This window comes from Suncus etruscus, chromosome 4 (genome assembly GCF_024139225.1).
Source record: "Suncus etruscus isolate mSunEtr1 chromosome 4, mSunEtr1.pri.cur, whole genome shotgun sequence".
NCBI lineage: Eukaryota > Metazoa > Chordata > Mammalia > Eulipotyphla > Soricidae > Suncus > Suncus etruscus.
Window position 1 is genome coordinate 85,240,598 of NC_064851.1, and position 13,877 is coordinate 85,254,474.

Below are 13,877 nucleotides of genomic sequence, written 5' to 3' on the forward strand. Positions count from 1 at the left end.
TAATATATACAGAATTTGAATGAATAAGGTTATTATAAAATGTATTTAAAATTATATTTCACTTTGTGTACTGTAATTTGTTTCAAAGTTTTGATTGGCTATTTTTTATTCACCTGCAAGTCACGAAGACACTGAACTTTATTTTTGAATATGTGAAAATCCCTGGTTTGCCAGGTGGTGTGATAGTTGTACAAAAATATTTAATAAATTATTGTTGAACTGAATACTTAAAATGATTAAGATAAAACTATCTACAAAACATTAGAGTACATGAGTGGAAAAATTAATATTAAATTTATATTAAATATAAATTAAAATTAATATTAGTCTAGAGTGACATATGTATTGGAGGGTCATGGACACTTCGGGGTGTTGTGCAGTAGCTTTGTTTAGTAATCATAAAATCTATAACAATATTGTAGTCATATTATTAAAACCTAAATATATACTCGTTTCCACTCAGTGTTTAGTAATTATATTTTTAATACCTGTAAGTCTTGGAGCTGGAGAGATATCATGGAGGTAAGGTGTTTGCCTTTCATGCAGAAGGACAGTGGTTTGAATCCCGGCATACCTTATGGTCCCCAGAGCCTGCCAGGAGCGATTTTTGATCGTACATCCGGGAGTAACCCCTGAGCGCAACTGGGTGTGACCCAAAAACAAAAAATACCTGTAAGTCTTCATTAAACTGTCTAATGATTTTCTGTCAGAATTCAAAAATTTATTTGTTTGTTTGTTTTGGTTTTTGAATCACACCCGGCTGCAGTCAGGAGTTACTCTGGCTCTCCACTCAGAAATAGCTCCTGGCAGGCTTGGGGTCCATATGGATTGCCGGGATTCAAACCACTGTCCGTACTGAATCAGCTGCTTGCAAGGAAAACGTTCTACCACTGTGCTATCTCCCCCATATAAATTCAGCAATTTATTACTAAGATGATTTAACATATTATTAAAAGTAGTAGTACAAGACATGATACTACTTCTCTTTTTTATTGCTGATGTGACTGCTACTATATTATTTAATAATTTACGTTTTATTTCTTAAAAATTTATTCCCAATCTCTAAATAAAAGTGGGTATTTTTTCATAAAAAGAAATATAATTGGATTTGATTAAAAAGGTTTCTTAGAAAAAGAGTGAGAAAAATAAGAGAGATCATTTAGTCCCTGAGAATCTTGTGGTAGCCACAAATTAGGATCTGATTCTGCTGCTGTTGGAGGTGGTCAATTAATCAAAATGTAAAGCAGGTACTTTAGAAAGCGTGTTATTGGTAGCAAGTCAGAAGGCTAGAGGTTCACTTGAGTCCTAGAGAATCATTTTTATTGCATGATCACAGGAAGCAATGCACATAGAAAAAAATTTAGAAATGTATTTTAGTTTTATTATTTTTCATTTTTAAGGAGTTGCTTGATGTCATACCCAGAAGTGCACAGAGAAAATTTTTAACTCTGTGCTCTGGGGTTGATCTTAACAATGATTTGGGGAATACTATATTAAGTAAAATTTTAGAAAGAGGGTTTTCACACCAGACTGGTGTGGTCAAAACTTTCCTCTAAATTCTCATCTTTTGTATAAGTATGTGTGTGTTTTATATGTTTGTCAAGTAAGACAAGAAAAATATTCTTTACATTCTCATCAGTGTCACAAAAATTTTTGTTTATTTTTTTATTTTGAGTTGATCTCATAATTATTTTGGAATTGGTTTTAAAAGTTTTTGGAATGACTAAGATGTATTTTGTATTTTATCAGAATCTGTGTTTGTTTTTAACTAAAGGCTAATAGTATCTATAAAAGAATCAAGAATATCTTGAGGGTAATTTCACACAAAAATTAGTGCTCCATTTCCATATAGTCCCCAAGCATGGCCCAGAAATAACCCTGAGTACAGAGATGGGTGGGCACTCCATCCCATAAAAAATATTTGGGCAGGGGGCCAGTGTGGTGGCACAGTGGTAGGACATTTGCCTTGCACGCAGCTGACCTAGGACAGACCTCAGTTTGATCCCTGGCATCCCATATGGTCCTCCAATCCATGAGCTACTTTCTGAGTGCAGAGCCAGAGTAACCCGAGTGACACTGGGTGTGGCACAAAAATAAATAATATGTATTTAGGCTATCAAAATGTTTTGTTTTGTTTTTGTTTTTGCTACTTCTGGCTTTGAGATCAGAAATCCTGCTTCTCAAGCTCATGGGACATATGAGTTGACAGGGGATTGAACCCAGGTAGACCACATGAAAGGCAAATGCCATACCTGCTGTGCTATGGCTCAATAGTTAAAAATTAGTGCTCCATATTTCTGAGTCTCTTTCTTATATATTTTTATTTTTTATATTTTTATTTATATTTTTTATAATACAAACAATTTGACTTTCAACATAGGTTCAATTCAAAAGGTTAAATAAAAGCATATTTAAGGTTCAAAGCTTAAGGATTTTTACTTTAGTACTTTTAAATTATAGATAATTTATTTAAGCTATATTTTATTTTATGAAAATTAGTACCCTGTAATCCAATAATATTTTAATTAAAATTCACATTTCTATAGCAACTGATTCTCTTTCAGATGCTACATGGTTTGCTAGAAAGAATCCCAAGAATGAATGTTCAGTATAATGTTTTCATCTAGTACATTATTTCTTTAATTTGTTGAATTCACATTTTAAATTATAATTACTATAAATTACTTGAAAAATACCTCAAAGCAATGCTATTATAGGAGAGAAGTTCTATCTACTAATCTCTTACAAGTGGCATTATGATGTATCTATTTATTAGCCCCTCTGCACTGTGAAAAATAATCCATAATTTGTTACACAATTAAAAAATATTTTCATTACATTTTTATTATTGGTAAATATTAAATGCTTAATTGGTAAGCCTTATATATCTACCTGTACAGTATAATATATATATATACACATACATGCATATATATGATCAGGTAAAGATTTCTTAGGGGTATTATGTTTAGCAAATAAAATGTTTAAATAAACCTGATCAAAGGCTGAAACAATATACAGCAGGTAGGGCAGGATGCTTGCCAAGCAAGTGGCTGGCCAGGTTATATCTCTGGAGCCTACCCGGAGTGATACCTGATCTGGGAGTAAACCTTGAAAATGCAGATTGTGGTCCCCTCTAACCCTCTGCCAAAAACAAAAGAGAGAGAAAATAATTTCTACTTCACTACAGGTAACTCGGAGTATTTGAATTTCTTTCTCTAAATAAGCAAGTATTTCCTGGGCTGTAGTGGTGGCACAAGCGGTAAGGCATTTGCCTTGCCCACGCTAGCCTAGGACGGGCGTCCCATATGGTCCCGCAAGCCAGGAGTGATTTCTGAGCTCATAGCCAGAAGTAACCCCTGAGCATCATTGAGTGTGCCCCCTTCCGCCAAAAGGAAGTATTTCCATTAAAATCTAAATACTTGGTAAATATTTATTTACAACTATTGCAATTTTATAATGTCCACTACTATTATAATGTCCACCACTATATTTTCAATATTTTAAAGGCATTTTATACAGACATATGTTATGGTTGCTGTAAAAAAAGCTTTATGAAATGTAGTACCATAAAGAAAGTTTACAAAGGGCCAGAGAAATAGCACAGTGGTAGGGTGTTTGCCTTCAAAGAGTTAGGAAATGACAATTAGGTGCATGTCCATAAGAAAATGTTTTGTCAAAGCAAACTCTACCATGTTTGCCTTCCCAAAAAAGACATATTTGGCAGAAGAAGATTTATTTTCCCTATGAACATATATTATATTCAGAATAATGCTCTCTTTGTCAACTATTTGAAGATCGACTATACACTTGAACATGCAGAATATTGTATTAAATTTTGTACAAATTGACTTCAATGTTAACGCATTATAAATTAGTAATCTGTTCACTAAGACCTGCATTTTTTAAATATACTATATTGCCTCTAATACAACATTTTTGTTTTTGTGTTTGGGCCAGACCTGGAGGCACTCGGGTTATTCCTGGAACTATGTTTAGAAAACTCTCCTGGAAAGCTCTGGTTACCATATAGTATGCCAGTCAATCAAAGCTGGGTTGCTGGCATACAAGGCAAATGCCCTACCTGCTATATTATTGCTCTGGCCCTCTAATGTCACTTTTAATCTCAAGAAATAATTAATAACCATTATATTTTCTTTTCTTTATACATTTCAATTATTCTTCAAGTCACATGCATTTTATTAAAATACAATGTAAGTTTTTAGGGGGCCACATCTGGCCATTCTCAGAGCTTACTCCTGGCTCTGCACTCAGGGCACATTGCTGGGAGATGTGTAGTTTTAGATAATATGGGCTGCTAAAGTCTGAACCTGTGTCATGCACAGGCAAGGTAAGCACCCCAACTCCTGTACTTACAGGCCTCCAGTTCTACTCCTTTGCATTTTTAAAAAAATATCTTCTAATATAAAATCATAAATGAAAGAAAGCAAGACTAAAAACTGAAATTTATGAGAGGAAATATTTCACATTACATAATGGTGAAATATAATTATAACCTTTGTTTAATATTCTTGTATAAAAACAATAAAATAAGGCGACCATAACCTCTCTGATCTAGAAGTATTTTGATCTAGAAATATTTGGGCTAATCTTACACTATTTTCAATAGTGCACTGAAATTGTAAGTTCTTCCCAAATTTTAATAAATATTTAGAATTTCTTTTACCTACCACATTAAAGATTCAGTGAAATTATCAGCAGAGTTTAATGATGTTCTCAAATAAATACAAATAGAAGAAACTACATTATATTTTGTTTTATTCATATATAAAAATTAGTTGGGTATCCATTTAGAAAATCACATAAGGACATTGCTTATTCACATAAGAATTACAAAAAATTATACTATATTATAAGATTTGAGTATACATATTTTGATTGGTGGGATACCTCTCCTCACTCTAGCCTCTTAATTTGAAAATATTTATAATCTTAATTCTTCATCACTAGTGCTTTATCATTTTATTTACCATTTTCATGGAATGGTTTACTATCTAAAATAGAAACACTGGTATAATACCATAGCATAAACCTAGCCACTCTTGTTATTCCTCTCATAACAAATTCATTGCTTGTTTGTCAGATACTCCTTAAATATTTTCTCATGATACCATCTAAACTAAAGACTTAGTGACTCTCACTACCATGGCTTTAATATAGGAGTCTATATTTTATCCTCAGAACCTCATAAATTCCCTTTTTCTTTACGAATAAATCCTAACTACCTAATGAAAAGTAGACCATGGACAACAGTGAGAGAATTTCTCCAGAAAAATCATTTCCCACAAAACACAAGAAAGGAATTGCATACTACACATTTTTAATGAGTATATTAGATCAAACTTACAGTCTCACACATACAACACATATGCTCAACTACTGAACTATATATATTTAACTCTTTATAATAGCCTTGGTTATTTGAATTTCTAAAAGTTCAAAGGACACTTAAAATTCTCCTGTATAAAACTAATAACACAGCTTACAACTCATTTTTACCTTTTGAACATAAAGATAATTAGCATGTAAGTGTTGGATGTGTATAATGCAAGTACCCAGCTGCCTGCTGCTAGCTGATATAGTTATTAGAAATAGTGAAAGGTAGAATTAATTTTCAAGCATGAGTGGTTATTTGCTTATGTTAATGCACAATTAATCTATTTTTTTCAGATTTCTTACTGGTATTCCCACTTATCCCCTTTTTCTTATAAGCAGTTCATTTAGCAAGATTAAGATAGCTTTCTGTCTTTTAAATTTTTATATTCCCCACGGATTTCTAATGATTACCTAAACTTATTACATATATTTATTCATTTATCTACTAGATGATAAATTTCCACAGCTTTCCAAAATGCCTTTTTTAATTTAATTTTAGATTTTAACCCTGCGTTTTAGATGTCTCCATTTCAAGTTCCTGTTAATATTCTCTAAAATGTGCTACATTTTTCTTAATTTTAATACTAGAAAGAGCTATTAATATTTTTCAAAACTACATTCTGAGAAAAAGCAGCTACCACAGAACCTCTAGAAATGGTCACTTGTTGCTTTTAATTTGTGGCAATATTTGATAGATTTCTTTGCTTTTATCTATTTCTTACAGCAATACAACTTCAGGTCTCTCATCTAGATTGCATGTGAAAATACCTAAAAATTAAGCAGCTACATAATCACTTCATATTATCAGAAGGGAGAAAAGCCATTGAAATACTAGGTAGGTGCAAATTAAGTTCCATAACTTTGTGAGAAAAATACAAGAATTTTTATTATTCATCTGTTGTCAATTTCTATAACCCTAGAACAGTATATAAAAATAATTTTAACTTATAAAGTGTCTTTTACCTAAGTTGCTTAGTGTATTTAAAGAAGAAAATGTAGTATATAGCAAAACTTCTTTAGATTTAAGCAATAATTAATTCTAGAATTATGTCTATTTTATTGTGCATAGTACAACAAATAAATAAAGTTAACTTTGAGGTAAATAAATTTTATGATAGTGATTGATAATATTTCATTTTTAAGGACTTGGCAACTAGGATTATGGATTCTTAGGAATTAAACATGAATGTCAAGTATTTTTATAATAAAACAACAACAGCAATCTTAATTATCTTAGAAGTCTATATTTGAAATCACCCTAGTCAGAATTTTTTAGAAAATTCCTCAATTGCTTCTAAATGGTCTATTAATGGTTTGCTACTCAGCCACAAATATATTAGGAAAAAAACTCAATTATATTTCAATTATTTTTATCTGTAGTTTTTCTGCCATTTTCACTTAATTACAGCAACAATTAATAATAATAATAATAATATAAGACCAGAAACTATGATCTTTTTAGTAAATGGTGCATAATTTTACCAAACATTTTGATTTTACAATATGAAATGTGTAATAATGCTTAATTCAGATTCTATAATAAAGTACTTACAAAATTAATTTGGCATTGCATTCCATAAAATATAATTTGTTTATCTTTCTACAAACTGTTATTATACTTTTACTGCATATTTAAGTAATAAGAGTCTGAAAAATAGCACTTTATCATCTATGTTTAAAAAGTTCCATTTTAGTGGCCATAGCAATGGCCCTGCAGTAGGGCGTTTACCTGCACCTGGCTGATCAAGAAAGGATCCGCGGTTAGATCATCGAAGTCCCCAAGTCAGGAGCTATTTCTGAGCACATAGCCAGGAGTAACCCCTGACCATCACCAGTGTGACCCAAAAATAAAAATAAAATAAAATAAAAAAATAAAAAGCACCATTTTAAAGGAGCTAAAGGACTTTAAACTAGTTTTCTTTATATTCCATTCAGTTATAGCATCTACTGCTGAGTAAGAGCAAAGCCTATCTTTGAGCTTCTCACTTATATCTGACATGAATAATACATAATTTTACCTACTTTTTATTATTAATTATGCATAAAATCACTAGATATTTGCAAACATAGATTTTTCCTGTAGAAATGGCTGAAAATGATAATATAGTTTCTAATGCACAATTGTTCAATCCTGGATATATTATCCATAGCAGCTTCTTTAACAAAGTTATATCCTTACATAGATTAGAATAATATAGAGACAAAATATTTCCAGATATGACAGTTGTGAGTTCAAGAATATTTAGATGTTAATTTGTATCCTCAAATTAATTTTATCCTTTCATTTCTTCCTTATATATTTTCCTAATGTGAAAATTCTATAATTTTCTTAGAAATTAAAATAATGCCAAAACAGACTAAAAGCATCATGGTATATTTTATTCCACATTTAAAAGTTTATATACTCTGATCTTATTTCTTCCTATTCTAAAGTTTCAGATAATCTCAATGAAAAACATCTCTCAAACAATTGGTTTACATAGACAAATATTGTAAATCTGATATGTGGTATTGTTTGGCATAAATCTAGTAGATTTGCAAAGGTGAATAACAAGTAATTTTAATACAGTTAGTCATGCGATTTGAAATAGAAAGCAATCCCTTTCTTTTTGGAAGGAAGAATCTTATTTGAAAATGGAAACCACAGACCATGGCTGTGACTGTTTTACCACAACACAGAATTGACACTTTTTTTTTCCTGTTAAGACTAGGATACAAAAAAGAATGTTTCTGGGCCCAATAATGTCTACACTCAATAAAAGAACATTTTAACATATTTTAAAATGATTATTTTATAAAATATTGAAATTTATAATTTGATTATTTTATGAATGTTAAATTCTTAAAATTTACTTTATTTATACTATAATTCTTAAAATATTAAGTTATTGTCATATCATATTTTGTACATGATTAGTCATATTGTTTTAGAGAAAGTGAAGCATTCTCTTCATAACAATATGTAAGTATAAAGTGAAAATAAGTTGGTACAGCTTTGCCAATTTTCAATAATAAGACTCTCAGAAAAATATTATTTTCCTGAGTAAGGATATATTGACAGAAGTTTGTATAGATTTGGTCTTGTTCTTCACAATGAGTAACTTTCATTTATAAAGACTTAAAATCAGATTATCTATATTCTCTCTTTATAGCAAATAAACTAAAGTTAAATAAATCACAGACACTTGGAGCACAAACTTACATTTACCCAGGTATACACTAATACTGAAATAATTGACTACAGAGATGCAAGCATTGAGGCCACCAGCTGACACAGATTTGACTGCTTTTGTCCAGTGGTGCTACAAGAACTTCAGACAAAGCTATAGATAGAAAAAACTTTAAACTATATTTTAAGCTAGTAGAATAAATATTTTGTTTAAAAGCAAAGTTAAGATACCTGTAATTCTCTCTCAGAGTAAGCTAATTTTAAACTTCTCTTTAATTGTTGTTTTTTAATTAAAGAAAAAGATAATTTTCTGTTGGAAAGAGTGGAACAAACAAGACTCAATATTTTCCTAATGACAATGAAGACACAAACTATCAGGATAAATATATTCTACTTGAAATATATTTAATAATACAAGATGAATTCCAATGTTTCTAAGTAATGTTGTTGAAGATGTCCTAATTTTTTTTAAAAATCACTTAACTAAAGTTGCTCAAGTAACTAAGTTTTCATCCTATGTTCTTACATATAAAGTTTTATATTTCAAAGTTCTTTATAATATATTCTTTAGATAAAATTATTTTAATTGACATTTATTTTAATTTCCTTTTTGTTTTCTTTTTGGGGGCACACCTGGTGACGCTCAGGGGTTACTCCTGGCTATGTGTTCAGAAATCACTCCTGGCTTGGGGAACGTATGGGACTTCCAGGGATCAATCTGCTGTCCGTCCTAGGCTATTGCACGCAAGGCAGACGCCTTACGACCTGCACCACTGCTCAGTCCTAATTTTTGTTTTTTTGTGACTCAAATATATTTATTTTATTTCAAAATTTAACTAAAACAATTTATATTACATCTCAGAGACAAATATACAGATGGTTATTAAAACATTTAATACAATAGAGAGAAATGGACATCTTGAATTTTTGTTAACTTATTATAGCAATGTTATTTAATATAATAAAAAATTAAATTATTTCTAAGATTAGAAAGTAAAGTTTTATCTTGTCTTTTTATTCTCTTTCCCTCTTGTAATAAAAATAACACAAAAATAAATAAAATGTTGAAACTCAGATTTTATTCATAAATGTCATTTGACTAAATTCTGGAAAATGTTACCCAAAGAAAGAAGCTGTCACAGACCAACAGTCTCCTCTCAAAAATAAGCAATGTTCTTTAATGTTAAATCTAGTAGTAAAGAGAGGTTATTGATAATTTGATTTGAGAAAGACTTTATTTTTGGGTAGACTCAGGCAGGAAGGGTAATCTGCCCACTAGTGATACAGTTTTGACTATTTTGAACAGTAATGAATATGGAATTGAAAATATAAATTATGTTGTAAAGTCATATACTTTTTCAATATTTTTAAGTTATCTAAAGAAACTGCCAGAAATGAATGTCATACTAGAAGAAAAAGTAAGCAAAGAGACACTTTGATCTAAAAGGACAAGCCTGAAAAACATGCTGACTCATTTAATGATATAATTTTTGAAAGAGAATTTGTCCCTGGAGAAGTGAAGAGTAGAAATGCATCAAGCAAAGTCAATCCTACAATTTAACAGATATCTACTTTCACCTCTTGGTTTTTTTATAACATCAAAAAGCTCAAAAAATTGAGAGCAATGCTTCCATACTTCTTAATGTACAAAAAATACATCACAAAAGAAATTTCATAAAGTATTATGTAAAATAAGTAGAGTTTATTTTGCCATAGAATTAAAGAAATTAGAAACAATATGGTATTTCCAGAAACAGGTTCTATGAAGTAATTCTAATTTATGGGCAATATATCATAATTAGCATAAATCAGGAAAATATATAGAAAAAATAAATATATTACATGAATTAAATGAGTCAAAATGAGAAATGCCCCAAATATTTTAATTAATTTTTTAAACACCCTGTTTTAAAATGTCATTCATAATACAAAACTTTTCACAGTTACAAAGTTGTTCATCACTGAGTTTCAATTATACTTGCTACAACAACTTCCACAGTAGACATTTCATGCAACCAGTTTCCAGTTGCTATCCCAGGTCAGCCTTCCTACCTGCCTTTGTGGAAGTATCTCTCTCTGTCTCTCTCTCTTTCTTTCTCTTTTTCTCTCTTCTATTTTTCTCTCTTCTATTTTTTCTTTTAGATATTGTGGTTTATTGTTAATGAAGGGTAATATGCATATCATTTTATCTCCTTTAGACACTAAATTCTTCTACAGAGTGATCATTTCCAAATATGTTTGTCAAAGTGAACACTTCTTTGCCCTAACTGCACTACTGCACAATTTGTATCAAGTTTCATACCATGGAGTACTACTGTCCCTGGATATTATTACCATACTATCTTTATACACATATACTTATGTGTATATAGTATGGTTATATATACAAATATATATATTTATGTATGTATATATTTATTTATGTATATATACAAAATATACAAAATGTATAGCTTCTCAAACTGACTCATTTCAGTCAGCATAATACTCTCCATATTAATTCATGTTATAAGCTAATTTCATGACTTTATTTTTCCTAAAATCTATATAGTATTTCATTATGTACATGTACCACAGTTCTTTATCCATCTATTAAGATGCTCGTGTATTTTATTTTATTTCACCTGTTTTTGAATTTCCTTAGTAAGTTTGCCAATATATTTGCAAAGATTCTGTAATCCCTGATAGATGCTTTTTAAAATGACTCGCATTTTTCCCCATGCAGTCAATGTAAGTTCTCAAACACAAGCTAGCACAGTATGAGGTAGAGTAGCCTGCTTTGCAATTTTGTTTAAATTGCCTTCTCCCAGTACCATGTTTAGAGTAAATGTCTTCCAGTATTTAACAATGAATCTATTTCCTCTGATTTATTCAAATGTTTTTCTTGCAGGTAACCAACTATTAAATTTAATTATTTTATCCATTTTGCCACTCTGTCTCTTGATTAGTATATTTAGTCTATTGTGAATTAGAGAAAGACTATTGTCAGGAGCTATATATATATTTTATTCTCTCTTGGAATAGATTCCAAAAAATGGGTTTGTCATTTTAAGAGCAATTGGTCTTCTCAACTTAAAATTCTTGTGTCAAATTCAGAAGCAGTTGTCCTGGGTGCATAATAATCCTTGTTGCAATACTGCAGGGAGGTAGAGTTGGTGGAGAGTTGGTTGGGAAGTTATAAGTGGAGAGAGTTATTGGTTTGAGGGATATTAGATAGACTTTCTGAATAGCACTGCTGAAGTCTCTGGCCACATTTTATACCTGTTTTGTCCTGTTAAACCATTTATAGAAAAACCCCTTTTGGCTAGAATCTTTCCTGAGTAACAACAGGAGGAAGTTGTGGTTATAATACTTGGCTCCTGGAAAAGGTGCAATGTGGATCTAGCTGTATCGGATAGTGACTTTGTATATGGGATGCATTAGCTTCATGTCTCAAAGGTTTAATTCTGTGGACCTTGAAATCATCATTTTCTGTTTGACAGCAGAATACTACTTAATGTACAAGGAATGTTAGTTTATATACTAATTGGGTTATTAATCTTCTGGAAAGTTTACTTCAAATGATGTTGAGAAGGAACAGCAAAGTTATATGTGGTTTGCTAAATAAACGTTACCCTCTAGCTCCTCACAATCTCACTCCTTGATAACAGGGAACAGGCAAAACTTTAGTACAAAAGTCACTCTTGCAGTGAATATATCTCCTCCTAAACCATCCATATTAAATCTCTCAGAAGATGTTACTCAGGTGAATCCCGCTGAATTAGCGCCAACACGGGGATGGCAGTATACCCTATTGAAACCAGACCAGTTCTAGGACCATAAAAGAACAAGAACATAGTGGGCATGGCTAGTAACATCCCCAAGAATACCTATATCCCCCAGATATGGCTCCCACACTAGCACATACTATGAGCCAGTTAGTCAATATTTCTACTCAGAGTCTGAGAAAAATCACCAAGACAGCATAGGGTCAGGACCTATCATATTAGGGCCTTGTGAACTGCCTTCTTATCAAAGGTTAAGATTAAATTAATTGGGCAACTTTAAAAAAAATCCTGTGCATGGAAAAAATAAATCCCATGCCGGAGAGATAGCATGGAGGTAAGGTATTTGCCGTTCACGCAGAAGGTCATTGGTTCGAATCCCAGCATCCCATATGGTCCCCCGAGCCTGCCACGGGCGATTTCTGAGCATGAAGCCAGGAGTAACCCCGGAGCGCTGCAGGGTGTGATCCAAAAACAAACAAACAAAAAAAAAAATCCTGTGCAACTTACTGCTGCCCAGGACTCCTTATTGTACGAAGTATCTGTCAGGTTGGAATAGAACTGCACTTTTGACCCCATAAGATTTCCAGACTGTGGCCAGAGTCTGCCTGAGCCCCTAACAATGTTTACAGTGGAAAATGTGGTATAGTGATGAGACCAAAGCCAAATTACACAACCTGAGCAGATCTGGTAGGAGGTTGTGACTCGGATGTGCCTTGTACTTTTAGCTGATACTCTTCAGGCATCCAGCATATGGTTGCACGCACTCTTTAGTTCATGGAACTGCTCAGCAATAATTGTTGAATCTTCATTAGAGTTTATTTCTCGGTGCTCTGGGACCCAATGAGTCTTACATTGTTTCCCTTGAATTTTCCCAAAGTTCTTTTGTTTTTACCCACTTATTTTAAGTATTTTTCGATCTTCTGTTCATTTATTTTAACTCTTTTCAACTTCTGTTGTGTGGAGGTATTATGTAGCTCATGTTCAACATCACTGATGCTGTCCTCAGCTAGTGAGACCTTTTCAGCAGGCTTTTTTTTTTTAACAAATTTGTTTTATTTCTTTCATTTCTGTTTGAAGTTTTCTCGTTTCTACCCTTATATTCTTTGAATCTTAATGGCTTTTAGTTCCATGTTTATTTTTTTTAAGTCCTTTGAACACCCTCCACAAATTCTTCTCTAAAGTCCTTATCAGAGATTCTAATATAGGTGGCTGATATTAGTTGGATCTTAAGAACTACACTTTTGTTTACTAAATCTAATGTTTTTATTTATTGCTTTTCCATTGTGACCTTTGTGCTTTGGTGATTTTTTTGGGGTGATTTTTTTTAATGTGATATGCTGGGGCTTATTGTCTAGAAAATATTTAGAGCTGCTCTATTTCACTCAATGGCCTAACTCCTCTTGTGGGGCCACTGAACTTTCTCAAGTTGCATCCCTGTTCCTTGCACAAAAAACTTGATATACATCCATATTTGAAATGTTAAGAATAAAAAAGAAATAAGAAAAAAATTGTTCTTCTAAGAGAAGTAGGCAGGAGAATGGGAG